This window comes from Alosa alosa, chromosome 7 (genome assembly GCF_017589495.1).
Source record: "Alosa alosa isolate M-15738 ecotype Scorff River chromosome 7, AALO_Geno_1.1, whole genome shotgun sequence".
Lineage (NCBI taxonomy): Eukaryota > Metazoa > Chordata > Actinopteri > Clupeiformes > Clupeidae > Alosa > Alosa alosa.
Genome location: NC_063195.1, coordinates 19,074,410 through 19,087,718, shown reverse-complemented (window position 1 = coordinate 19,087,718; position 13,309 = coordinate 19,074,410). Strand labels below are relative to the sequence as shown.

Sequence of the window (13,309 nt, the reverse complement as noted above, 5' to 3'; positions counted from 1 at the left end):
TTTTTATCATAGTTCCCTCTTCAGTGATCGATTACCAGCTCGTTTTTGTAACAGAGATAGCTGTTTATTGTCCCTAGGTTTACAGAAACACCTATTCATATTAATACGTATAGCCTATGGAGTGCTGCCGACCACTGTTCATTACGGCCCAGAATGCCTTGCATGTCTTTATAACAAAACAACACAGTAAAACCTAAATGCCCGTAAAGATATGCATTTGCATACTTGTAACATTTTTAATAATACTCTCCCATCATGATATTTAACAATAATGAAAAATTTAATTTGAATACCGTCTAATGTTCTCCTTACCATTTCAGTTCGTAAGTCCATACTATCCCATGGCAGAGCAAGGATTTCATGATTGGCCAAAGTTGCCCGGAGACATTGTGGCTGCCCAGAGACATTGTGCATACTTGGAAGGCATTGTGATAGACGTACCAGTTAGGGATGTCCCGATCCGATATTTGAATTGGATCGGTTGCCGATATTAGCAAAAAATGTGGGATCGGCCTGCTCTGTGTTTTTCAGCACACCTAGCGACCTGTCCAGCATCCCACTTGTCTGTGCATGTCCCACTAAGAATTTAAAGTTATCGAGCAAACATTTCATGTCACAGTTGAATTAATATAGCCTAATGTTAACCGCGACCGTCCGCGAGACCCTCTTACTATTAAGGCTCTTATGCTTGTTGCTGCTGACAGCTTTGCCTGTCTAACGAATGTTATCTTCACAATTTAAGATTGTTTGTGTAATGTATAGGCACAGCACGCACTTTAATTTCCCTATTTTTACAATTGGCTAGCCTAACAAACGCATTTCATTTCAAAAAGCAACCTGGTCAATCGCTAACAACTAAGTGCACCTAGGCCTACAACTCTACACATCCAAAAGGGTAGAAGCTTCCAGAAGGCTATCATAACTTTTTTACCATTTAGTCTGTGCATCGGCGCAGCCTACGACGATGTGAATTAGTGACAGCTGTTGTCGCGGTAAACTTAAGCTCCTGTCTCTAAATAGTGTAGATAGGCCTACATTACGCGCTGTTGATTTTCTGTAATAAATGTAGCCTGTAGCCTGGGTTACTTCAGCAAACCCAGACCAGTTGTGGCATCAGTTTCGCTTTTAAAACGCAACAGTGAGAGGCTTTTTAGCGCAGTCTCACTTATCATTGATGAGCACAGGAGCAGGCTGACACCTGAGCATGTTGAAATGATCACCTTTGTGAAGAAGAATCTCCCCATCATGCTCAGACTGCAGCCGGGACAAACAGTAGAAATTGAAGGGAGTATGGAGATGGAGAAGTAAAGTGTGGAGGAGATAGCAATACTGTAGAAGGCGTGACAGTTATTTAGGTTGTTATAGCCAATTCAGTGTGTGTGTGGTAATTTGACTATTTTCTACTCAGGTTTTGTGTGTGTTGCTTTTATATATAATTTTATATTGTTTACACTGATGGCTTTTTTAAGCCTTGGTTTACACTCTTGAGCAGAGCACTGATGCCAATTCAGTTTGTGTGGTTAATTGACTATTTATTTTCTACTCAGCTTTTCTGTATGTTTTGCTTTTTTTATACAGTTTACAATATTGTTTGCACTGATGGCTTTTTAAGCCTTGGTTTACACTCTTGTTGTTCAAGAGCAGAGCACTGATGCCAATTCAGTTTGTGTGGTTAATTGACTATTTATTATTTTGTGTTTATTTAACCCTGTTAAGAATAAACAGGTCAGCTTCTCATTACCAACCACTGTGGATTATTCAAACTAACCTAATTAAGTTGGCTAGTTGTTCTTAAGAGTAAAACCCTTTTCAACATGAGTATAACAACAAAATAAGTAAATATCTTTAATCTTTAATACATGCTTGGATCGGCCGGCATCGGTATCGGCCGATGCTAAAAGCTACAATATCGGTATCGGATCGGAAGTGCAAAAAGCTGGATCGGGACATCCCTAGTACCAGTACAACTGCAAATGTGGAAGGTGATAGTTACCAAATACGGGTGGGTGGTTTGCCAAATGCTGGAAACTTTTGGAATGTTTTCTGTTTTTTTTTTAGCTTATGCACCCTCACATTGGAGTCCCGAGTTCAAATACAAAATGTGGTATCGATATGTGACAGTGTTCCTGAGATATGGACGACTTCCTGTTTTGAGCTTTCGCCCGATTTCGTTTGGCTGTGACAGGCAAACGCTTTCGAAAATCAAAAAATCCTTCTGGTAACTTTTGTGAGGCTTGGTCCAAGGATAATGTACGTCAAGTTTCGTGGTGTTCGGACCAAATTTGTGACCTGTGAAAATTTAGTTTCGCTTTCTGTTCAATCCAATATGGCGGACGAACGACACGCTCACCTGACATCATCTTCGCGAGCAACTTACACCGGTATTGACCGGACGTTTTAAAGTTGGAACGGTGTCTCTGTCTCAAAGGGCCTAGGCGCTAGGGCTGACAAAAAAATTAGGGAGACGGGAAAAATAATACATATAACCGCAAGCGGTGATTTAACGGGGTCCGAGCAAAATGAACATGAGGTAGCATAACTTTTTAGTTTACATATGTTTCGATTGTTTGGGCCCAATTGTTCAAACGTGATTGGATTTCGGTTATCGGATTTCAGTTACCGGATTTTGGCTATCGGATTTCAAATCTTGAAAATTGTTGTTCAAAGTTGTTCAAAGTGAAAAAAAAAATATGCATCTGAATGTAGAGATTAATATGATGAAAGAATTGAAAATAAGCATTTTTGACAAGAGCGCCACCTTTGGGTGCAGTACCCCAAATTTTGGGTTATGGGTAGTGGGGGGTACTGATAACAATACTTGAAAATGTTTCTAGGACTTACGGTTTATAGGAATATAGGTGATCTAGGAAAAATGGCCTAAGTGGTCTAACTTTATTGGCCTATATCTCTGAAATGGAACAAAATTAAAAAATTCTGAGCGATAACTTTTGTGAGGCTTGGTCTAAACATTGTCTGTGAGAAGGGGTGAAGAGTTGATTATTTTTGAAGAGTGTGAAACTTTTTATTATGTTTGGCTTTTCCATGAAATTGTGTCAAAAGGAAACATTTTTAGACCATAAGACCAGGGCCAAAAAGATGCATCTGAGTTTAGAGATTAATATTATGAAAGAATTTTGAGTCTAGGTCAATCTGGTAAAGAGAAATTAGCATTATTAACTTTTTTTTCCAATAGCGCCACCTTTGGGTGCAGTACCCCAAATTTTGGGTTATGGGCAGAGTTTTGGAGTTACGGTTTAGGCTGCAGTATGACTTTTACAGAAGTTTGGCCAAAAATGAACGGTACAGAAACAATAGGGGTCCTGCAGCTACGCAGCTCGGACCCCTAATAAAACTTAAGAAGAACAAATATAACCGCAAGCGGTGATTTAACAGGGTCCGAGCAAAATGGAGGTAGCATAGCTTTTTAGTTTCCATATGCTTTGATTGTTTGGGCCCAATTGTTCAAAAAAACGTGATTGGATTTCGTTTATCGGATTTCAGTTACCGGATTTCGGCTATCGGATTTCAAATCTTGAAAATGGGTTGTTCTAAGGGAAACAAGGATCCTGAAATTGGATTAGATCACATAATCTATTCTTGGTTTTGATCTGGATAAAACCTTTGTGTTGTTCAAAACATTTGAATTGGATTGGAATAAATTTGATCCATAAAATTAGAATTACCCTGTGCTGTAACGTTATAGTGTGCTAACCTCTACAACCCAACAGTATTCTATTCTAGTATGCTAACCTCCACAACCAAACTGAAGGAACTGTAGGGGCGATGTGGGTTGAGGTAGAGTGAGTGTGTGGCGAGCAGGCAGAACCTCGGTCAGAAGGCTCAATGGTATGGAGTGATGACACAGAGATGGCAGGTTTCGGTGCGACACAAGTGAACTTTATTTGAGTTTCAATTCATCTGTTCTTTTGTTCTTTACTTGTATGTGTGCTGCATCAAAGAGGAAACAAACAGAAAATGGAGTAATCAGTGAAATGGGGTAAATCAGTACAGATCCCAACTCACAACAATAAACTGAAATCATATGGCTATATAAGGTACAACTAAACAATACTTGACATCCCAACTCAACCAACATAATCTAATCATCTCTCACATGCATCTCTCACATGGGACTCCAACACACCAAACCAACAAACAAAGACCTTAACTTTACACATGATGGCAGATTCTACAGGATTATTTATTTGTCGTGGATAAGATGAAGGGTTTAATGGAAGGCAGTGTTTCCCAGAGAATTGAATTGTATTTGTGGTGGTAGGTGAAGGGGGGGGTGGGTTCTGTGCTGGAGTCAATAAGATAAACAGCCTATAATTATACAGTTATACTTGCCTTGCACTACACTTGCACTACCGAGGCGGGTACTGGTAACCATTCCTGAACATTTCAAGAGTTTTGGAGTTACGGTTTAGGCTGCAGTATGACTTTTACAGAATTTTGGCAAAAAATGAACGGTACAGAAACAATAGCAGCTACGCTGCTCGGACCCCTAATAAGTATGCTTTGCAAGCACACTTAATTAGCCCTCTCCTAGAGCTTTTGAGGTATTGCCACTGCTCCAACACTGAAAGGCACTGTTACAATGCCTGGATCAAGCCAGGTTCAGCATAGCGTATGCCACTGTCTGCTCACGTTGGTGACCGGACCAGGGCAAGCACACTTTCGCAGTTCCCGCCAGAAATGCAGTCTAGTTAATAATACTCTCCCATCATGATATTTAACAATAATAAAAAATTTAATTTGAATACCGTCAATGTGAAAATAACTGTACTACGTCAGCAAAAAATAGCTAATGTTCTCCTTACCATTTCAGTTCGTAAGTCCATACTTTCCCATGGCAGAGCAAGGATTTCATGATTGGGCAAGGTTGCCCGGAGACATTGTGGCTGCCCAGAGACATTGTGATAGATGTACCAGTACAACTGCAAATGTGGAAGGTGATAGTTACCAAATACGGGTGGGTGGTTTGCCAAATGCTGGAAACTTTTGGAATGTTTTCTTTTTTTGTTTTAGCTTATGCACCCTCACATTGGAGTCCCGAGTTCAAATACAAAATTTGGTATCGATATGTGACAGTGTTCCTGAGATATGGACGACTTCTTGTTTCGGAACTTCGCCGCCGATTTCGTTTGGCTGTGACGGGCAAACGCTTTCGAAAATCAAAAATCCTTCTGGTAACTTTTGTGAGGCTTGGTCCAAGGATAATGTACGTCAACAGGGCCGGCGCTACCCATTTGGGTGCCCTAAGCACTAAATGCTTGGTGGCAAGCCCACCAAGCCCAGTTTAAGCATAATCAGAAATAGCATTGGTAGCTAGCAACCTGAGGAAGGATTGTACCGATTGCTAACGTTAACAGAAAACAGCAGTGTTGAATTGCATTCAATAACCCATAATCCATATCCATATCCACAACGTAAATAACTAGCTAGCCAGCATCAATAATTTGCAACGTAACACTTGAACGTGAATATGGCTAGTAGGAGCTTACGGTAGTAGTATTACCTGGCATAAGCAGACCAGTTTATGGGATTTCTTTGACAGTTGCAAAGGGGAAAAAGTGAAGATAGTCTTCTTTACTCCCAGTGTTATTTAATAAGTATGTTTCAACCACTCTTTGGGTCTTAATCAGATAGGCCTACACCATTGGTACACAACATGGTAACAGCTAAGTTTTAAAGCAATTCTCTCGACAATTTTAGGACAATTTAAAAATGGTAGAGTACAGTAAGAATAAGTGCATCAGTGAGTGCTGTTTTTAAACAGTTGAGTGTCAGTTCAAGACGGGTGGTAAGTGCTAGGATCAGCAAGACTTGTTGTAAGTGGTGCTATGAAAGGAGATGTTCTCTAAAGAGCTGGGTCTTCAGAAGTGTTTTGAAAATGGAGAGGGATGACCCTGCCCTTGTAGGAACTGGTAGTGTGCTCCACCAACGGGGAACAACAGATGAGAAAAGTTTGGATTGGCCTGAGCGTATCTGTTGCAATATCTGTGTGCATTCCTATATTAGGTCTATTTTTTGATGGTCAACATAATTTGCTACCACATAACAAATACCAAATAACAATACAAAAGTTTCTTACAAACTTTCCTGCATACTTCTTAAATGTGCTGCAGTCAGATGGGTGGATCTTGAGTATCTATTACCAGTGTTGAATGAGCAGTTTTTGCAGTGATCACTACTGGACATTCCACATTCCTAGACAGTGAGTGAGGATAGACTTATTTCCACTTCACAAATAACCATCAATATCTGCAATAGCTACAGTAGTAAGTATGTATATAAGTATATATACTCTTTTGATCCCCTGAGGGAAATTTGGTCTCTGCATTTATCCCAATCCGTGAATTAGTGAAACACACACAGCACACAGTGTACACACAGTGAGGTGAAGCACACACTAATCCCGGCGTAGTGAGCTGCCTGCACCAACAGCAGCGCTCGGGGAGCAGTGAGGGGTTAGGTGCCTTGCTCAAGGTGCACCTAACACCTTAGGTGCCTACTGGTCGGGGTTCGAACCGGCAACCCTCCGGTTACAGGTCCGAAGTGCTAACCAGTAGGCCATGGCTGCCCCAGGGACATTAATCAGTTCATAGCTGAGGATTTGTCCTAGGTTCACTTCCCTTTCATATGCAGTAATGATGCACTGGAGAATGTTTCTTTTTGTTGCACTATAAAGGATATCTTGTCTAAATTTTTTGCAAATAAAGCTATCTCCATAGCACTCTTCAGCAACCCTCAAACATGCACACTCTTCCATTTTTTTGCATGGCTGGAATTTGAATGATAGGAAAGAGCACCAGTGAGATGTTTTAACTAGGTAAGCACAGTCGCCTTTACAGTAAAAAAATACAGTGTAAATCCTCTGTAAAGACTGACAACTGTTCATAATAGTTAGTGACAAAGTACTTTCTACAGAAAAATGAGCAGTCACCTACTATTCTATCAACTTATTATCAAGGAATCTATTTTGCTTCTAAACGTCATACTGAATTTTACCTATTATTTCAATTTATATTTTAGTTTTAGCTTATTTTCATTTGCTACTTGAGGGTCATTTGGGTAAGTCCTGTCCTGTCCTACAACATATCTGATACATAAAGAGTATATTAATGCCTCATTTTTTGCAATTCCTATGATATCTGATGGCAAAACCAAAAAGTATGTGAATTATGCTAAATAGCAAGCTTAAAACTCAACATTGAGCTTGGTAAACAAAATATTTGAATTCAGCACCCTCAAATTGTGTGAAATAGCCCCTTTACCAACTTTTCCTCAAATTTGCCAATAGGACTTTTTCTGAATGTTTGTTAGCTATCTGCTCTCCCTCTAATAGGTTATCTGGTTTCAGGCGCCGCACAGCAGCATCCAGAGGCTGGTCCCGCCCTGCTGAGACTTCCCATTACCCAGGAGGCCTGATCAGACACCAAGTTTTGGAACACACACATACACAGACACACACACACACACTCAACTCTCTCTCTCTCTCTCTGTCACCCTCATGCACCTGTTCTACCTGCTCTCACAGGTATACCCTTTCACACCCACTCACACATACATTTAACTTTCTTCCCCCCTCTCTCTCGATCTCTCACACACACACACTCTCTCCCTGCTGGCATTTCAACATTGATTCAACAGTGAATAAACGTTATATACAAAGGTTGAATCAACATTGAATTATGTGTTGGATTTGCAAATCGAATCAACGTTGATATCGCAACATTGTTTCAACATCTGCCATTTCAACATAGGTGAACACATGTTGAAAGCCTCAACAGTGAATCACTGTTGAATATGATATATTGCAACATTGAAACAACGCAGTAAAATCCAACATGGTTAAAGCCTCAACTACAAATTACCGTTGAATAAACGTTGATATTGCAACCTTTACCTTTATTAGCCTATGCAACTTGCAGTAGGCCTATCACACACAAAAATTATAAACACCTCCATCAAGAACCAGTCAACTTATATATTTTTTTACATTATTTTATTTTGATTTGTTTTACAACATAAATGATCAATCCAAACTCAGGTGTATGTGGTGCGAGAGGCTGTGCGTGTATACCGATGGCATGATTCAGCAACAGCAGGGAGTGTCTTCCGACGGCCACCACCACCCACCCTTTCCGGTGCATACTTCAAATATCTTCCCATGGTGTCCATTATTCGGGTCAGGGTGGTTTTGTGTTCGCTGAAGACAGCATCTAAACAGGAAACAACAAACCATTATTGTCAAAAACTAGTGAAAAAGCCTGTGGATATTCTCCGGGATTTGAATCAGGGATATTCCGATCACTGAACTTCCAAATAACATCCATCAGTCACACTGTGTGAAGTAAGCGGCGCCAGAGAATGTCTAATAAGGGCTCTGGCGGCGCCCTAATTAGCAAGTTCATAGCTAACGAATGTTACGCGGTTTCTAAACTAAAACATTTTTTTTCACATACAGCAAACATCACCTCATCATCCGCTAGTTGCCTGTCCCCTGAATACCATGTAAAAAAAAACGTAGTCTCTGTGGACAGCTCAGGCTCCAAAAACGGCCTGGGGCCTGTACTACGAAGCGGGGTTACTGGCTTATCTGGGTAACTTCGAGAGTAACTTGATCACGTGTGGCGTAACTTCTCGATTAGCCCGTACTACGAAAGGTGGATAGGTTTTAACCGAGGTATGCTGCCATGGCAATTTACGCTGCATCTCAAACCTTGTCCGAGCAGGTTATGTTATTGGTTAACCCGAGGTTTCCGTTTAAGCACACCCTTTATAAGTACCACACACCTCCACGTACAACTTGTCTGCGAATACCTGGATGATTCATACGACATTGGAGCACAAATCGTGAGGGGCTCTCTTCGCAGGGCGAGTGTTTTTAGAGACCACCAGAATCCGCTGACATTACCGGAAGATATTCTTTATAGACGATATAGATTCTCAGCCGAGGGAATTCGTTATCATTGTCATCTGATTGAGGCAGACGTTTCTAATGTCACCCGCCGTAGCAATGGCCCTTACGATAGAGCAGATAATGTGCCTTTCGTTAAGATAGTTTGCCAGTGGACAATTCATTCCATCGGTGATGCTGAATATCTGACCAAGAATAGGCTACTGTATGTCCGAAAATAAATCGGACATAGCCCAGTGTGCTGAACATCTGAGCAAGAATACTGTATGTCCGAAAAATAAATCACCCTTTTAACATAAAACTTGAATGTCATACTACCCTGCACATAAAGGCTGCACATTTCCACAGCACCAGGATCCGACCGAATGCCTCCCTCACCCCCCTCCAAATCAGCCTTCCACTATTATTTATGATGGCCAACTCATCTGCTACTGTAAAACACTCTTCCTCCTACAGTAACCGGTTCAAAGACACCTTTTTTTCTTGTTAGCTGTAAAACAGAGGCCAAGTAAAGGCTACAGTCCTAAGAATAGCCTACAACATATTTTCATAATTAAGAAATATGAATGCAAGCTATAACTATATAAACCTACCATTCTGATATGTTTTTGTGTTCCATTTTCACCTGCCGCCATGTGCGTTTGGCACTGGTGTTGCAGGATTAGGCATACAGTAAATCAGTCAATGGGGGCTACTTAAACATTCAATTATCCTTATTAATTGATATGCCCACTTCTGAATTGTGTTGCATCTGTAGGCCTTTTCCCAAAATAAGCACTTTAAGTACAGTATTTCAACTCATTTCAGACATTCCGCAAGCTATTAATCATCCGTAACACATATTTGAACATGTGGAAATAAAACTTTACTTTTAGGCATTTTAGGCTACCCGATCTGCAATACGTTGCCAACAGCCTTGCCTTGCTTTGTTCACTGCCGACGTATTTGATTTTTGTCGTAGAGTGGGGTTTAATTCCTCATAACTTGTCATAATAATTGTGCATTCCTCATCCGTAAAATAAGGTGATCGCGTCATCATTGAAAGTGGACTTGCGCTGCAACCCGCCCCTTTTATGTGAACTCCAATTAGGTTAACCCCGGTTCAACAAATCAACTTCATAATCAGCGTCGTAGTACCGATTAACACCACTTAAGATAACCAGGTTTTGTCAACCCCGGTTTATAAAAGTAACCTTGGGTTACATCTGGGTAGGTTAAGCTCCCTTCGTAGTACAGGCCCCTGGTCTAGTCTGGACCATGAAACATAACAAGCTGTTCCAGCTGTTCTGTTGAACATCAACAGAAGTGACGTTACCCAACATCTCTTGGAGCACCTTTAATGCAAACTACTCAGCTTGTGTGACAAATAAAAGCAAACCTACACTAGCAGCCTCGAAGTCAGGTCCAATAGTTAGAAGTAAAGCAGATGTGTATACACCACCATTATAAAGTTTGGGGTACACTTAGAAATGTCCGGTGCATTTCTTTTGATAAAGAGGACCTTTTTTAAAGTGACCCAACACGTCTAAGCAGCAGTATGTCTGTGTGATATCATACCTAATTGCAACATTGCTTGCAGCAGCTCTTGCCTTCTTGCTTACACCACCTTTCATCCCCCATCTGACTTGCAATAGCAGCTTCTGGCTCCAAGCTGGGACTGCTGGATAGCACCTAAAAAAATAAAACAGCAATTGCCATTCATTTTGTTATTGTTGATAAAGGTAAAAATCATAGCATCAAAACAATAAGTAAGGTAAGTCAATCAGGTGTACAAACAAAAATGATAATTACCTTCTGAAGGCACCCTTGCCACCATCACCATCTATGTAAGTCTTGATATCAGTTTACTTGTGAGGGCTCTGCCAGTAAAAGATGAGTAAAAGATAAGATTAAACAAAATGATGCACCCTGTACAATAAATTGAATTGCTGTACAATTACTGAAATAATGATTATGATCAGTTTGGCAGATATTCACAACACTACTAACATTACCACCAAACACAATGGTAAAGTGGCTAAATTGCAAAATTCAAGACTATTTTAAGTAGCTGCAATAATCCTGATTAGTTTCTGTATTAATGCATTACATAGCACATATGTCAAGCAAATTAGAGCATGCACAATAACATAACCCATAGCCCTCACCATGGAGCAAAAAAAAAACATTCAAAACACAAACACTTACACCACGTTGAAGGCAGCAGCCATGGCTATCAGACATCATCAAGTAGCAGGTAGTGCCATCCAGACAGACTGACATTGCCCTGGATAGTTGATGGAGCCCACTACACAATCATAACAACAAACACATGAAAAGAGGGGATAAACTAAACACAGTTACAGACACAAATACATCCTTACACATTATATGCGCTTCTACGTGTGTGTGTGTCTACCTGGCGAGTGAACTCTCTTGCGGGCTTAGAACTTCTTCAGTATGGAAGTGGCACACATTTGGAATATTCCAGAATGCACTCAGCGTTCTCAGGGCAGCAGTCCTCACAACACACCGACTGCAAACAGAGGGAACACATGGAGACTAAGATTAATAAGTTCCAAAAGACACAGAACATGAAAAGACCATCACTGAAGCACTACTTCACTCACATGCATCTTAAATAAACACATACCTCAGTGCAAGTCAGGTACATCAAACAAGGGCCAAATAAGGGCTAAGAAATGAAAAACATGTAGCCTAACACTACCCTTCACAAACTAAAGATCCTTTTACTTGTCGGCATACCCACCCATCATACTTGCCCCCATTCACATCCATTATATGACAGGTCTGTTGACCATGGCTATATACTAAACTGCAGTTCCTTAGTTCCTTAAATCAGTGAGTATAGTGGGTATAGATAGATATAACTTATGAATGACCTTATTCATTGTTTTACAGGTCATCTTTCCAGTTAACACGTTATAGCAACACTACATGTACATTATGTATGTATAATGATGTAATAATGTAAAAATAATGTTACCTACCTATGTCCCATGGAAGTTCACAAGGTAACCGTTATTCCTGCTACTTAACGTTAACAACCTCCATATCTATGTGTCTGTGACGTTAGCCTGCATGGTAACAGCCACTTTAAATGTAGCTAAGTTAGCTTACTTGCGCCTGATATTTCATTCAAACTAAAACTCTACATTCATAGCGACATCACAGACAGATGGATATGATGTATGATATAAACTACCATTCCAGATATTCCACACAATAATGAAGTTAGTTAGTAGCTGGGAAAGTTAGCTCGTTAGCTAATTGCTAGCTAGTTCTAACATGACTAACAGCTTTGGTTAACATTCGATTATGAAACAATATATTTCGAATAAATTCCCGTTTTCAATAGCCATACAAAAGTACTGTATTTCTTACCTTGGATGTGATAACGGTAGAGTTTCTACAGCTTACACATGCAGTCAGATGCATGACAGTAATGGTTGAAGTCACTTGTGGGATGGAGTTCAAAAAAGTCAGTCAGGGGTGGGGATGGGAGTTATTGTGTGTGCGCATGCGCTTGTCTAGAGGCGATAAGCATCCGTTAAAAACAATCGTTGCATTTTAGACCAAAGAGAATATTTGTTTTAGACTGTTACATTGAAATGGCTACCAAATTGATTAGAAGTGTCAAAACAATAATAACATTAGCCTAGTAGGCTATGCTATTATTACTAGCCTACTATTATGATTAGTAACATGATTGTTCTCATGGTGTGTCATAAATTAATATCAATTTGATGCCTTTTCTTGATATCAAATCAATTTGGTTTAACATCCATGCTGATTTTGTTGATTTCTTATTTTACAACCATTTGTCAACATTTTACAAGTATTTAGCATTAAAGCAGTGTTTCAACATTGTTTCAACATTGACACATCAACTGACATTATTTCACCTATAATTCAACATTGATTTTCTTGACCTTTTTACAACCATTTAACATTGAACGTTGTTTCAATGTTTGTCTACATACCCTTTTACAACCATTTAGCATTAAACATTGATTCAACCTTGTTTCAACATTGACGCAACAACTGACGTTATTTCACCTATATTTCAACGTTGAAGGTCGGTCGTGTGCCGGCTGGGTCTCTCTTCTCTCTCTCTCTCTCTCTCTCTCTCTCTCTCTCTCTCACACACACACACACACACTCTCTCTCTCCCTGACCCTCATTCAGCTGCTCACTCATATACATTACCCCCATACACAGTATGCACATATAACTCCCCCTCTCTCTCTCTGTCTGTCTCTCACTCTACCCTTCCCTCTCTCTCCCTCTCTACCCCCCCTCTCTCTCTCCCTCCCTACCTCCCTCCTCTCTCTCTTCTCTCCCTCATCTCTCTCTCTCTCTTAACCCTCTGAACACCCTCAC

At 40.3% G+C, this 13,309-nt stretch overlaps 1 long non-coding RNA gene across 1 annotated transcript; it reads right to left on the bottom strand.

Annotated features, from left to right (window-relative positions):
• Positions 1-8,035: 8,035 nt before the first annotated feature.
• LOC125298371 lies at positions 8,036-12,412 on the bottom strand. The gene is made up of 6 exons (XR_007194191.1): positions 12,311-12,412; positions 11,325-11,441; positions 11,114-11,213; positions 10,718-10,785; positions 10,484-10,597; positions 8,036-8,228 (listed from the first exon to the last, which is right to left on the bottom strand). It is a non-coding gene; the product is annotated as an uncharacterized LOC125298371 (long non-coding RNA).
• Between the last annotated feature and the right edge of the window lie 897 nt (positions 12,413-13,309).